General features: G+C 34.6%; 1 long non-coding RNA gene across 2 annotated transcripts in view; it reads left to right on the top strand.

Moving 5' to 3' along the window:
* The window catches only part of LOC129316390 (uncharacterized), a 32,384-nt gene that overhangs the window by 13,217 nt on the left and 5,691 nt on the right, over nucleotides 1–13,476 (top strand). The window contains exons 3-5 of one of the 2 annotated variants that reach the window (XR_008594784.1): nucleotides 738–891; nucleotides 1,541–1,674; nucleotides 1,790–1,863. This is a non-coding gene — a long non-coding RNA (uncharacterized LOC129316390). The remainder of the gene's footprint in view (nucleotides 1–737; nucleotides 892–1,540; nucleotides 1,675–1,789; nucleotides 1,864–13,476) is intronic. The other variant, XR_008594785.1, reaches the window with a different exon arrangement.

Here is a 13,476-nt window from a genome sequence, read left to right as displayed (position 1 = left end):
TTAGCACATCTTTTAAATCTTTTTTACTTGCTATTAGTTATCTATATTTTTTGTTCAAACATGATTTTTTATTTAGCTTAAACATGTCTTGAAAAAGTGTTTAATGTGTTATATTTTCTTGAAAAAAATATATTTATGATGTGAGATTTGCACAATGTACGCACACTATATATAACTCATTGCATACCTTACATTTTAAATCTTTTTTAATTATAAGCACACCTTTTTAATCTTTACACTTTTTTTTATTTTTCTATATTTTTTGTTGAAAAATGATTTTTTTTATTTAACTTAAACATGTCTTAAAAAATGTTTATTCATTATATTTTTCATAATATCTTTCTCAGTTTTTAAACAAAAGTCATCTTTTATTTTTTTAAAACAATTTTTTTTTGGATGTATGACTTGGTGAAACCACCATATGCACAGGCTATACATAACTCATTGCATTCTCTCTCTCCTTTCCTCATTTTTTTCTTTCCTTTTAAAGTGTTTTATATATTTAGCTTAAATATGTCTTGAAAAAATTCTTATTGCTTTATATTTTTATTGATATCTTTCTCAATTTTTAAATAAAATTCATCATTTATGGAGAATGTTAATCATATACTCATATCATTTATCAAGCATTTAAAGTATTGTCATTTTGAGGGAGTGTTCGTAAATCAATAGGAGACCTTGCATATAAATCATATAGATGATATAAATCATATATTAATTTTATGTTTTTCATTCAGCTGGATGAGCTTAGTGTAAGGAAGACTGGCTATGATGATTAACTAGCCATTGATGGTATAAATCCTCAAGGACCCATATTAAGCACTAGTTTATTTAATTTGATCAGAAGCCATGACATTACTGGGTTACTTGTGGAAAATAATTTCTCAGCAGGTCTGTAACATCAATTTTCCCCTTATTTTATTTTCCAAAAAAATTTGGCTGAGTTTATTTATCTACTCATGAACCAAGGTGATTTTGATGCCATGACTCATGATCACCTCTATATTCTGATTCTTCTGCAGCAGAATTTTATTATTGATATTACCTTACAGCTGACACTGATTCTTAGTCTTTTTTTTTGGGTTACCTTTCAGATTTCTATCAATTCTATCAATTGTTTTTCGTTTCTATCATATCTAAATGTCATTTCAATTTAGCACCTATTTTTGTGGTTGATTGTATATTTTTTCCTTTAATTAAGTTGTTTGTGATATGGCCGAACACAATAACTCAAACTTTTTGTTTTACATACCACTCATTTATTCCCCACTCCCCACTCCTCATTTCTCTTGAGAAAGAATCTATTGAAAAATCGGCGTGAGAATGTCAAAACTCTTTCTAAATTTACCTACATTGCCTGCACAACACATTCTCTTTCAAATGGCATATACAAGTATTGAAATCTTTCTATGCCTATTGGAGGAAAGCGTCGAGCTCTCCTTGAACGCATCGCTACTGTTGATATCACATCATAATTGCTGAAAAGTTAAAGCTCTGTTGGTTTTGAGTCTGACTCCTTTGTCACTACATTTTAATGCAGACCCAAGCACTGGGCCATTGCATTGTGATGATGTAATTTATACCAACACCTCTAAAACCATGCCTACATTTTACACAGTTTTGTAGACAGTTGTCTTCCCTTAAATGGTGGTCTCTCGGCAAATAGCCTTCATGGTATGCTTATAATCTCTAAAGATGTTCTATCTTTGTTAAATTTATTGCTAAGATGCTATTGTGTTTATCCTTTCACTAGTTTTAATTTGTTTCCTATGGTGATTTCTACTGGTAGAATTGTTTCTTGACCAATTTTGTGACGCCTACACTAGCTCAGGGAAAGAGAAACCTTTTGTTAGAGGTGGCAGGGTAAGATGCTAAGATTCAACTCTCTACTTTTAAATTGTATTACTAAAACATTTGTTTTGATATCTATACTTGGAAAGTTGTCCTTGCTAATTTGTAATAGTTTTGGAAGATTTATGGCTTTGTACTCCATTTCATAAATCATCCACATTGTTAGGTGTTATCCATTCTATTCATGCACTTCGTGGGAGAAAAACCTCATATCAACTGATATATAATTGTAATAAAGGGAAGAATTAATTAGAGTTAGCCAATGGCTATGGGTGCTTGGGTCTATTAATAGAGGGGATTGGGTAGGTTGTAATTAGATTTTATGAGAATCATAGAGTTAAATGGAATAAACTTTCTTGTTGTTATAGAAATATAATACAAAAGAGAGAGAAAGAGAGGGGAAGAGAGGGAGGAGAAAGGAGAGTAGAAACTGAGAGAGAGTCGCTATTCCATTTGAAAGATATTATAAATAAATAATAATCTGAAAAAGGAGTTGTGTCAGACTCTTACCAAATTTGGTCATTGCAGAGTCTACCAACTACTCATACTAGATAGGACTACTAGAGTCCTTTCTTAGATGTACATATCGAAGAGAGAATGAGGGGGAGAGGTGGAGCGAATATTGAGGAGGTATTCATTCCGGGGTTTATTTTTCCTTCAGTTACCCACCGCTATTTATAGCGTAGGAGGGTACCATGAAAAAGGAAAATTCATCATCATACTTCGCCTCATGATCAAGGGAATTAATATGATAGAATATTCCACAATAAATATGGGGGAAGATTTTTGTTTTGGATTCAATCAGGAATCAATCCACCTTAATTCCTGATTTCTGGTCAAGTTAAGTATCTACTTATTAATTTGACATCATTACTAGAGTCCCATCAAGGGCGGATCCATAATTTCCAACATTTCTTGCTCGTACTTGATAGGCCTACCATCGTTTGATTCCTATCTCTCTTATGTCATACTTGATACTTTGCCATGACTGTGTGATGCCATCCTCGTTTCAAATGTTTAAGTACTAGAAATTTGGTAGAATTGCATTTGCTACTCAAACCTAAAAACCGAAACTTAAGAAAAAGCATGGAAAAGGAAAGGCACTTTCACAAGGGGAGAGTGTTGGCTTTACTTTTCCTATTGCTAAGGAGCAAGAAAATAAAAACTAAGGCGGCTTTAGACTAGTATTATACTTGACTTAGGAGAGGCCATTTTTGCAGTCCGAGAGGGTTGTTTTTTAGGTTTATAGTTGTCTTGGAAACCCCCAATAGGTTATGTCATTTTGTTTTGTGAGTATGGTAAGGAGAGGACTGGCCTCTCGAAAGTTAGTGACTTTGCTAGTGTTGATTTTGGTTGTGATCTCTATTTTGTATCAAGGGAATAGTGTTTAACAATGAATTTGGAGATCTCTTGTAACTTCATTCAGTATTCCATCTCATTAATATTAAACCTAAGGATTTCCCTTTCATTGTTTCCTTTGCTACATAATTTTTTCTGCTCTTTTGTTTATTAATTCAATAAGGTCTCATCAAAATCCTATAACAGGATCAGCACACAAAAACATCCATTTGTATACTTGTGTTGTTGTTATAAGTTGTCTGCCTTAGATTTACTCATACATAGCCTTAGATTTACTTGTACATATTACCCATGGCATGTCTAATTCCCCTTGAGTTAATTATTTTTAACTTAGACTACCTTTTCAAATGCTCAATACCTGCACTTATAAGTTTTCCTCATAACTTCTAAGGGACACGTCTCAAAAACTAAGCTGTGTTTGGGAGTTAATCTTCCTTTAGACTAGATATCAATCAAGTATGATTTAGTTTCCTTCCTAGTAGTTGACTTGTTAAGGCAAATTACTCATGATCATGGCATATGGGTTAAAGTAGTTGTCACTAAACCAGCCTTTTATGACATTGTCAAAGTGATTATGGTACTATAAAAGGATTTTCTCCATTCTAGGATTCATAATGATGGAACATGTATCCTTCCATCTACTTCCATTATTGCAGGCACATAGTGTAAATTGCATACTACAGTATTTCTTTCTCAAGAGTGCTTACACCATTCAAGTTGAAGTCTCAGACACATACAGTATCTGAATGAGAATTCTATGAATCACTCCATTCATGACATCCTTATTTAGGAATTCTTTGCTTGGTGTAGGTATCATGGATCGTGGGTATCCATAATTTGATTCGAATTTTAGGTTTCCAATCTCATGTCAATATCACTTTTGAGGGGACATTTGATATGTGATTCTTCTCAATCATTCCATCATTTTTTCTAAGTGGGTGGTGATGACATCATGTCTCATCTCATTTACTCCTTATATTAGACAATTGTTACTATAACCATCTAGTATGTTTTTTAAATACTGGATGGTTTTTATAATAACCATTCAATATTTGCTTTACTAATATATGACAGCCTTATATTAGACGGTCCAATATACCCTTTTTGGTAGTAGTGTCATGTGCATTGAATGCAGCTGTTAGTGTGAGAGAATCAACCTAGATAGGACAACTAGAGTCCTTTCTTAGATGTACAATAAATGCACTAAGAGAGAGAGAGAGAGAGAGAGTAGAAGAGGAAGAACGGATATTGAGAAGGAGGCATTCGTTGTGAGGTGTGTTCTTTCTTCAATTACCCACCGCTATTTATAGCATAGGAGGCTTTCATGAAAAGGAAAATTCCAATCATCATAATTCACCTCATAATTGAGAAAATTAATGTGATGGAATATTTCACAATAAATACAGGGGAAGATGACTTGTTTTGGATTAAATCAAGAATTAATCCACTATTAATTCTTCATTTCCAGTCAATTCTCATTAAACTGGTATATGTCAAGTATCTACTCATTATTTTGACATCATTAATAGATTCCCATCAAGGATGGATATGTAATTTCCAACATCTCCTACTTGTATTTAATGGGACTACCATCTTATGATTCTTATCTCTCTTACTTCATATTTGGTACTATGTCATGGCTGTGTAGGCACATGTCTTCAATTCAGATGTTTGAGTACTAGAAATCTTGTAATAGGATCAGTACACAAAGGCATCCATTTGAATACCTACATTGTTGATACAAGTTGCCTCAAGCGCCCCAGATTTGCCATATAAATTACCCATGGCATGTCTAATGCCCTTAAGTTAATTATCTTTAACTCAAATTGCCTTTTCATATGCTCAGTACCTGCACTTGCAAGTTTTTCTCATAACTTGTATGGGACATGTCTCAAAAACTAACGTATCTCTGTGCTTCAAGGTTAATCTTTCTTTAGATTGGATATCAATCAAGTATGATTTAGTCACTTTCCTAGTAATGGACCCATTAGATCGAATCACTCATGATTATGGGTTATGAGCTAAAGTAGCTATCATGAAAGCAATTCTCATGACAGTGTTAAAGTTTTAAGGGTACTATGAAATGATTTTCTCCTTTTTAGCTCTCACACAATGATGGAACATTGATCCTTCCATCCACTTCTATTATTGCATTCATATAAGCTCACACAATATGGATTGCATGCTATTGTGTTTTTCTCTTAAAAGTATGTCTATTTTAGTTTATCAACATCATTTAAGTTTAAGTCTCAAATGCACGCAATATTTGAAACAGAATTCAATGAATCACTCATTTCATAACGTCCTTATTTAGGAATTCTTTGCTTGTTGTAGGTATGATTCTATATGAATTTTAGGTTTCAAATCTTATCTCGATACCATTGTTTGAGGCAACATTTGATATGTAATTCTTCTCAATTGTTCCTCTTTTATGTTAGATTATATGCAAAGTCATCCAGTAAGTAGAGCTGAAGAAGCATATTGAATGATTTTTAAAATAACCATCTTATATATAAGATATATATTTTAAATTATATAAGATATATATTTTAAATTATCTAAAATCAAATACTATTAGATGGTTAAATGATATAACCATCCAATATATATTTAACATATTGAAGGGGTTGCTAACAACTGTCCAATATTTAGATCAATCTTATTCACTTCATAATCGAACTTCAAGTGCCCTATAAATTTCTATTCCTTCATTCAATATGTTATTAGGGGTTATCCAATGCGGGCCATCGACACCTTCTCCAACATTCCTATTTTATTAGGGGTTAAATTTTATTGCTATCATCTTTAAGAGAAATTCTTAGGTAGATCAGATGTATCATATCATTTGTGGTCTATCCAATAAAAATATGATATTTGGATAACATTAAATATAAATTGATTCTGATATTAATAATAGTAAATATATAAAAAGGTAAGAAATTAAATATGCATTCTGTTATAAGAATAAAATCAATTAAAAAATGTCAAACAAGATTTATTTAGATTACTTAAAGCATTTTAATTGGACAGATTATAAATAATGTGGTGCACCTTGTCTACCTAAGTATTTCTCTATCTTTGAATTTACTATTTTTTTGTAAATTTTTATGCTATCTAAAAATAATAAAGAACTTCTTCAAGCATTGAAATAAAACAATTTTCAAATCTTTTGAATTGCCTATTGCTGGAAATACGAACTTATGATTGTATAGTTTTAAAGACATGCTTTAGTCTTGTTGCATTTTGTCTCGGTTATTTTAGGAAAAATAGCTATTGATTATGCATTTGAAAGTTTGAGATAGATGTGACTTTCAGGTTTTTGGCTCTATTTGGATCACGTAACTAATATTTTCATTCTTTTAATTCTATTTTGAGTAGGTGAACACACATATCTGACATACATTGGCAATAGTTAGGTTTACAACCCTTTTCATGTATGTATCATTGATATAATATAATTTTTTTGGTGGTTTTGTTCGAACATTTGAGTGTATGTATCTAAATCATATATTTTAGGTTTTAGACTTCTTGACCAAAAACTTGAATCTAGAGGGACTCTAGCTTGGTTGAGGTTTATTCATGGTTTCTAACCTTTTCAGCTCTCATTTTATTATTTTTTAAGATATCTATTTTTATTAAATAAATTAGAAGTTTTAATTTTAGCATTTGGGGCATTTTTTTATTAAAAATTTTATGTTTTATTCAGTTTTAGGGTTCATCTCCAATAAAAAAAATGCCCCATTTTTTTTTCAAAAAAAAAGTCACCCTATATTGGACAATTATTACTACAACCATTCAATGTGTTTTTGTTGGATGATGGTTTTTATGACTATCCAATATTTGCTTCGCAAATATATGACAGCCTCTTATTGGACGATTATGAACTGTCCAATATGCATTGAAGAGAGAAAGAAAGGGAGAGCAAGTATGAATACTGAGAAGGAGGTATTCATTCTGAGAGGTGTTCGGCTTCCAATCAACCACCACCATTTATAGTGTGGGAGGAGGCCACCACAAAAAAGAAAATTCCACATTGTCATAATTCACCTCATAATCAAGGGAATTAATTTGATGGAATATTCCACAATATATATGAGGGAAGACTTCTTGTTTAGGATTCAATTAGAAATCAATCCACCATTAATTCTTGATTTGGTCAATTTTCATTTATAGTGTGGGAGGAGGCCACCACAAAAAGGGAAATTCCACATTGTCATAATTCACCTCATAATCAAGGGAATTAATATGATGGAATATTCCACAATATATATGAGGGAAGACTTCTTGTTTAGGATTCAATTAGAAATCAATCCACCATTAATTCTTGATTTCTAGTCAATTTTCATTTTAACATAATAAGTCAAGTATCTATTCATTTATTTGACATCATTACTAGATTCCCATCAAAGGTGGAACTGTAATTTTCAACATCTCTTACTCGCACTTGATAGGACTACCATCATGCGATTCCTATCACTTCATTCATGACATCCTTATTTAGGAATTATTTGCTTGGCTATAAGTATCATGGGTCATGGGTGTCTATGATTCAATTCAAATTTTAGGTTACAGATCTCATCTCAATATCACTTTTCGAGGCAATATTTGATGTGTGATTCTTCCCAACCATTCTACTATTTTTTCCAATGGATGATGATTGCATCATGTCTGATCCCCTTTGTTTATCATGCTACTATAAAATTTCCATATATGACACCTCTTATGTGACGGGTTTTTAAAATAACCTGTCTAATGGACGATTAAATGATATAATTGTCCAATATTCAGATCGATCTTATTCACTTCGTAATCGAGCTTCAAGTGCCCTATAAATTTCTATTCTTCCATTCTGCAGTGCGTGCTGTCAACGCCCTCCATTTCTGATGTGGTACCAAATTAGGCTTCTTGCCTAGTTGAATCTTATTCATATGAAGGCAAACAATCAAGCATCTTTTTTTTTTTTTATAGCTTGTCAATGCTTGCTTTTGCTATTTCTTCTTAGTTGTTGATAGGACTAACAACAATAGCAGATAAAGGAAATGATAATCAGGTGAATAAAGAGATAAATTCACTGGGTATCCTTTATTACAAAGGGAAAATATAGAGAATACATCCACTAATCAGCACTCACACAATACTTCTACTCAATCCTTAACCAATAACAAGAACAAGAAAGAGACCTCACACACGACCTGGTTTTTGAGAGACCAGGCCCTCTCCACTAACATGATACTACTGTCCTCCCCATATGTCATTCCCCACTCCTTTTTTACACCACCAACTACTCTGACAAGGTAGACACCGTTATTTATTGTGCCCTTCCACTATGCCCTTGCTCACTCTTCTCTTGGATATTTTTGTTGGGCTTCCTTGTGTAAACACGGCCCCAAATATTGGGTGGCCTAACATTTCCCCTTTTTGAAAGCAACACCTTATCCTTAAGGTGAAATTTAGGAAATTGTGCCTTAATCATTTTTGCATCTTCCTAAGTGTTCTCATGTTCAGGTAAATCTCTCCATGTTCATGATAGATTCAACAAGTTCAAGTAAATCTTTCCCATTTAATTAAAAACTAAAGCTTCCCATTATTGGTCTTCCTCCTATCCTTGATCTCTTCCGGCTAAACTTGCAGCTCCAGCTCTTCTGTGAGACCCTTAGGGAGAGGCTGTACAGTAACAAAGGTTTTTAAGGCCCCTTTTAGCTGAGAGATATGGAATACATTGTGTATTCGAGCTGGGGCAGGTAACTCCAGCTTATATGCCACCTTCCCAATCCTCTACAAAATCTTACAAGGTCCATAAAACCTAGGTGACAACTTCTCATTTGGCTTTTCAGCCAAGGATCTGTACCTATACGGTTTCAGTTTGAGGTAAACAAGATCCCCTACCTCAAATTGGACTTTCCTTTAGTGCTGTCCGCTTGATTTTTCATCCTCACATGAGCTTTTTCAAGTTGTCTCTTGAGCTCATCCAGAGTCAGGTTTTTTCCAGAATTAATTCATCTAGTGCCTGAACACGTGAGGGCTGATCCTTCCATTTTAAAAGTGTTGGAGAGTCCTTCCCATACAATGCCTTCAAAGGAGTTGTCCCGATAGCACTATGATAGATAGTATTATACCAATACTCGGCCTAAGGTTATTAAGGGTATTTCCAGCAAAGCACCTCAAGTAACTCTCCAAGGTTCTATGTACCACCTCGATTTAACCGTCAGTTTCGGGGTGATAAGAGGAACTAAACTTGAGAGTGGTTCCAGCCGAACTAAAGAGTTCTTTCCAAAATTGACTCATAAAAACATGGTCTTTGTGTCAAATCCCTACTTTTAGCCCCCCCAACAAAATCCATACTAATAACTTCCTACGACGCTTAAGGGATAGGCAAAGGTTGCAAAAGCCCAACTAGACTTAAAGCCTCATACTTGTGGCATTGGCGAAGTTCACATTTTGCCTCATACTCTTGAATATCCTTTCTCATCCCATTCTAAAATACCACTGCAGTGAGATGCCTGTAAGTTCTCAAATACCCTGAATGGCCTCCCATTGGTGAATCATGGAACTCCTTGATTAATTCTTGAATTCTTGGAGTTTTTAGGTAGTACGAGTCTTCCTTCAAAATAGATTACCCCTTGCTTCACAGTATACCTTTTTAGTGCTTCCTTCCCTTTTATGAGTTGTTGCATAATCTCATGGAGGCACGCATCTTTCAAGATTTCAGCAACCAACTCATCAGCTCCCTCGTATTGCCACATGGACATAGCTCTCAATTCCATGTCAATATCATGTCTGGACAATGCATCGGCCACATGATTTTCTTTACCAGGCTTGTATTGGATCTGAAATTTATATCCCATGAGTTTAGTCACCTACTTTTTCTGATTGGGAGCTATTATTCGCTGTTCGAGGAGGTACTTAAAAGCTTTCTGATCTGTTCTTATGGTAAATGGCTGGCTGGACAGGTAACGTTGCCATTTCTTGACCGCTAATACGATTGCCATCAGTTCCCGCTCATAAACAGAATTTTGTTGGCATTTTTCAAATAAATTCTAACAGAAATGAGCTATCGGGCGCCCTTCTACATCAGAACAGCCCCTACTCCTTTTCTCGAAGCATCTGCTTCTACTTCAAATAGCTGGTTAAAGTCAGGCATTGCTAATACTAGTAAAGTGGTTATGGCAGCCTTAAGATCTTCAAATGATTTCTGGGTTGTTTCATCCCATTTGAACAAGTCCTTTTTTAAGTAAATGAGTCAGTAGAGCTATTATCCGACTATACCCCCTCACAAACTTGTGGTAATACCCTGTGAGGCCAAGAAATCCCCTCAATGCCCTTAGGTTCTTTGGTTCTGGCCACCGTAACATTGCAGTGATTTTTGAGGGGTCCGCTTTCACTCCTTCAGTAGAGATGATGTGACCCAAGTACTCAATTTGAGACTTTCTGAACACACATTTTTTAGGATTTACAACTGGCTGATGTTACTCCAGCAGCTCCAACATCTTCCTTAAGTGTTCTTGATGAGTCTGCCTATCTTTGCTATATACAAGCATGCCATCAAAGAAAACAAGTATAAACTTGCTAAAATAATCTCTAAAAATATCATGGTATTGAAAACCGGACCGGACCGGCCGGGTCAACCCGGAAACCGGTGAACCGGTCCCCTATCCGGTCTGGGTTTGCACTTAACCCGGTGAGGGAGTGAACTGGTGTAACCCGGGTTCAACCCGGTATAACCCGGATAACCCGGTGGGTTGACTGGGTTAACCGGGTTAATATTTTTTCAGACTTTTACCCCAAAACGACGTCGTTTTTGATTTTTTTTTCATTTTTAATTTTTTAGAGCTCTGAGTTCAAAAAAATAACAAAAAAAAGTAAAATTGAAGTCAAAAAATAAAAAATTAGAGAAAGAGCATGCTAAGTCCAAAAATATAGTATTTTATTATTGTTAGACTTTTGAGTGGTTGGATTTGGTTGAATGTTTTTATAATTAATGTCTTTTTATTTAAATTGTATTATTTTAATCATGACCGGTTTGCCACCGGTTCAACCCCCGGTTCAACCCTGATTGAACCACTAACCCGTGACCCAGTGCCATGACCTGTTTAATGACCGGTCCGGTTTTACGTACCTTAAAAAATATCATTCATAAGAGATTGAAAGGTGGATGGGGCGTTTGTTAAACCAAATGGTATAACCTTAAATTCATAATGACCGTCATGGGTACGGAAGGCTGTCTTTTATTTGTCTCCCTCCCTGATGTGAATTTGATGATATCCTCCTGATTTTAGATCCAGCTTGGTAAAAATGGTGGCTCTTCCGAACTCGTCCAGTAGCTCACTTATGGCCGGAATCGAATATTTATCAAGTACAGTGATATTGTTTAGGGCCTTATAGTCTACACAGAATCTCTAGCTCCCATTTTTTTTCTTTACCAATAATACTGGACTGGAATAGGGACTTGTACTAGGCTGAATTAAAACATTCTCGCTCCACTAAGCATAACCAATATAACACCTAGTAATCTAAGACTTAACTCAAAAAGATGATTATCAAGGTTTAATTTAAAAGCAAGGGATTCCAAGTTTTCTAAATAACAATAAGTTTAAATCAATCAAAACATATCAGAGTAAAATAAGTTTCGGAAGTATGAGATATTTTAAAAGAGTGAAAGAAGTTGAAAACAGTTGAAAAACAAAACATGTGTTGTGAAACAGGGCAATGCGCCGCAGCTCATGCACCCCGCAAGACCATGCGCCGTGGCGTGTTACACGAAATTTTAACTAATTTGCTATCAAATGACAGCAAAATCGGGGAATTTCCGACTCGCTCCAATTCTCCATCTGACGTCCGAATAATGTGATCTAGGTGTCTACAAAAGCTCTTTACATGAACTGGTTTCATTTCTAAAACAAGTCACACTAAGAAGTTGAACACCCAAACATAATTCAACCACTTTTTACAACTTTCACACAAAATGGTGTCCAAAACTCTCAACAAGTACTAAAAGCTTTTCCTAATACTTGGACAATGTCTAATGAACCTAGGACTACCAGTATAACACGTCATAAGCATTGAAAAATTAGTATAATAAAAATTCACTCCTCAGCCCCATTTTACCAAAAACAGAGGGGGAGGTAATTTGTCATTGCATCTCACCCAAATCATTCAAAACATGTTCAAATCATTATTTTTACACTTGCACTAGTATTTTAACCCTATAAACATATATATATATATATCAACATACATAAAGACTAAGGGCCCAAAATACGGAACTAACATTTCCAACAACAAAATGTTGCAAGTGTGATGACATGCATCCTAGAATTGATAAATCATATACTATTATACAATTAAATTTAAACTAGAGGCATACAGTAGGAATATATTAATTTCCTGCCTCTTTAGCCTTCTCTCTCTCAACACCAAAGCTAAAGCTTTAAAAATGCTAAGTGAAAGGGGTGAGTCTAGCCACTGAGTAACTAAAGTTAAATGTACGTTATGTAGTTATGTATCAATTATAAACCAAATACATGCACAAGGAAATCAAGTATGTAAAACATGCTGGCATATGACATATCATTTATCATTAAATAATATCTTTAACTCTCATAACTAGGTGCATTGTCATCATATTCTTAGATATGTGACATGACCCATACTCATGCGACTTGCCACCATTTAATATGTGTGACACGTCATATATTTACTTAGGCAATGATCAACCAACTTTATATATCCTCCTTATTTCCTCAGACCAAAACCATGGGCTATAACACTGATTAGGGCTTTGTCCGTGTGACTGGACTAAGCTTACCAATCGTGAGGTGTGACTCACCATTCTCGAATCCCTAGGGTGTCTCATACCTTAGACTATTTTCTTCATTGAACCAATGGAGATGGCTAAGTTTTAGTCCCTCAATAAACTATGGGACAGTCTCTCGACAAATTGTGGCACAAGGCTGTACCCCCGTGCATCGGAAGGCAGCCTAAATACCATATGGATTTTCTCTACTCCCAATCCCTAGGCGAACTCCCGCCACTGATCATGCCATAATCAATACTCACTTATTTTAACATTTTCATTTTTGTTTACTCATCATCACAACAATCACGTTGGGCTCACGACCATGCGCTATTCAAGTGTGTATTCTCATCATTTTCTCAAAATTTATTTCTAATTAACACACATCTATCTCACATAATTATCACATTCACTTTTCTAAAGACATATGCATGTTCATATTCAAAAACATCTTACCTAGCATTTGCATTTTA

The sequence above is a fragment of the Prosopis cineraria genome, unplaced genomic scaffold (assembly GCF_029017545.1).
Source record: "Prosopis cineraria cultivar Desert tree isolate PC_DT_omini unplaced genomic scaffold, ASM2901754v1 PC7, whole genome shotgun sequence".
NCBI classification, from domain to species: domain Eukaryota; kingdom Viridiplantae; phylum Streptophyta; class Magnoliopsida; order Fabales; family Fabaceae; genus Prosopis; species Prosopis cineraria.
This window is presented reverse-complemented; position numbering and strand designations above follow the sequence as displayed.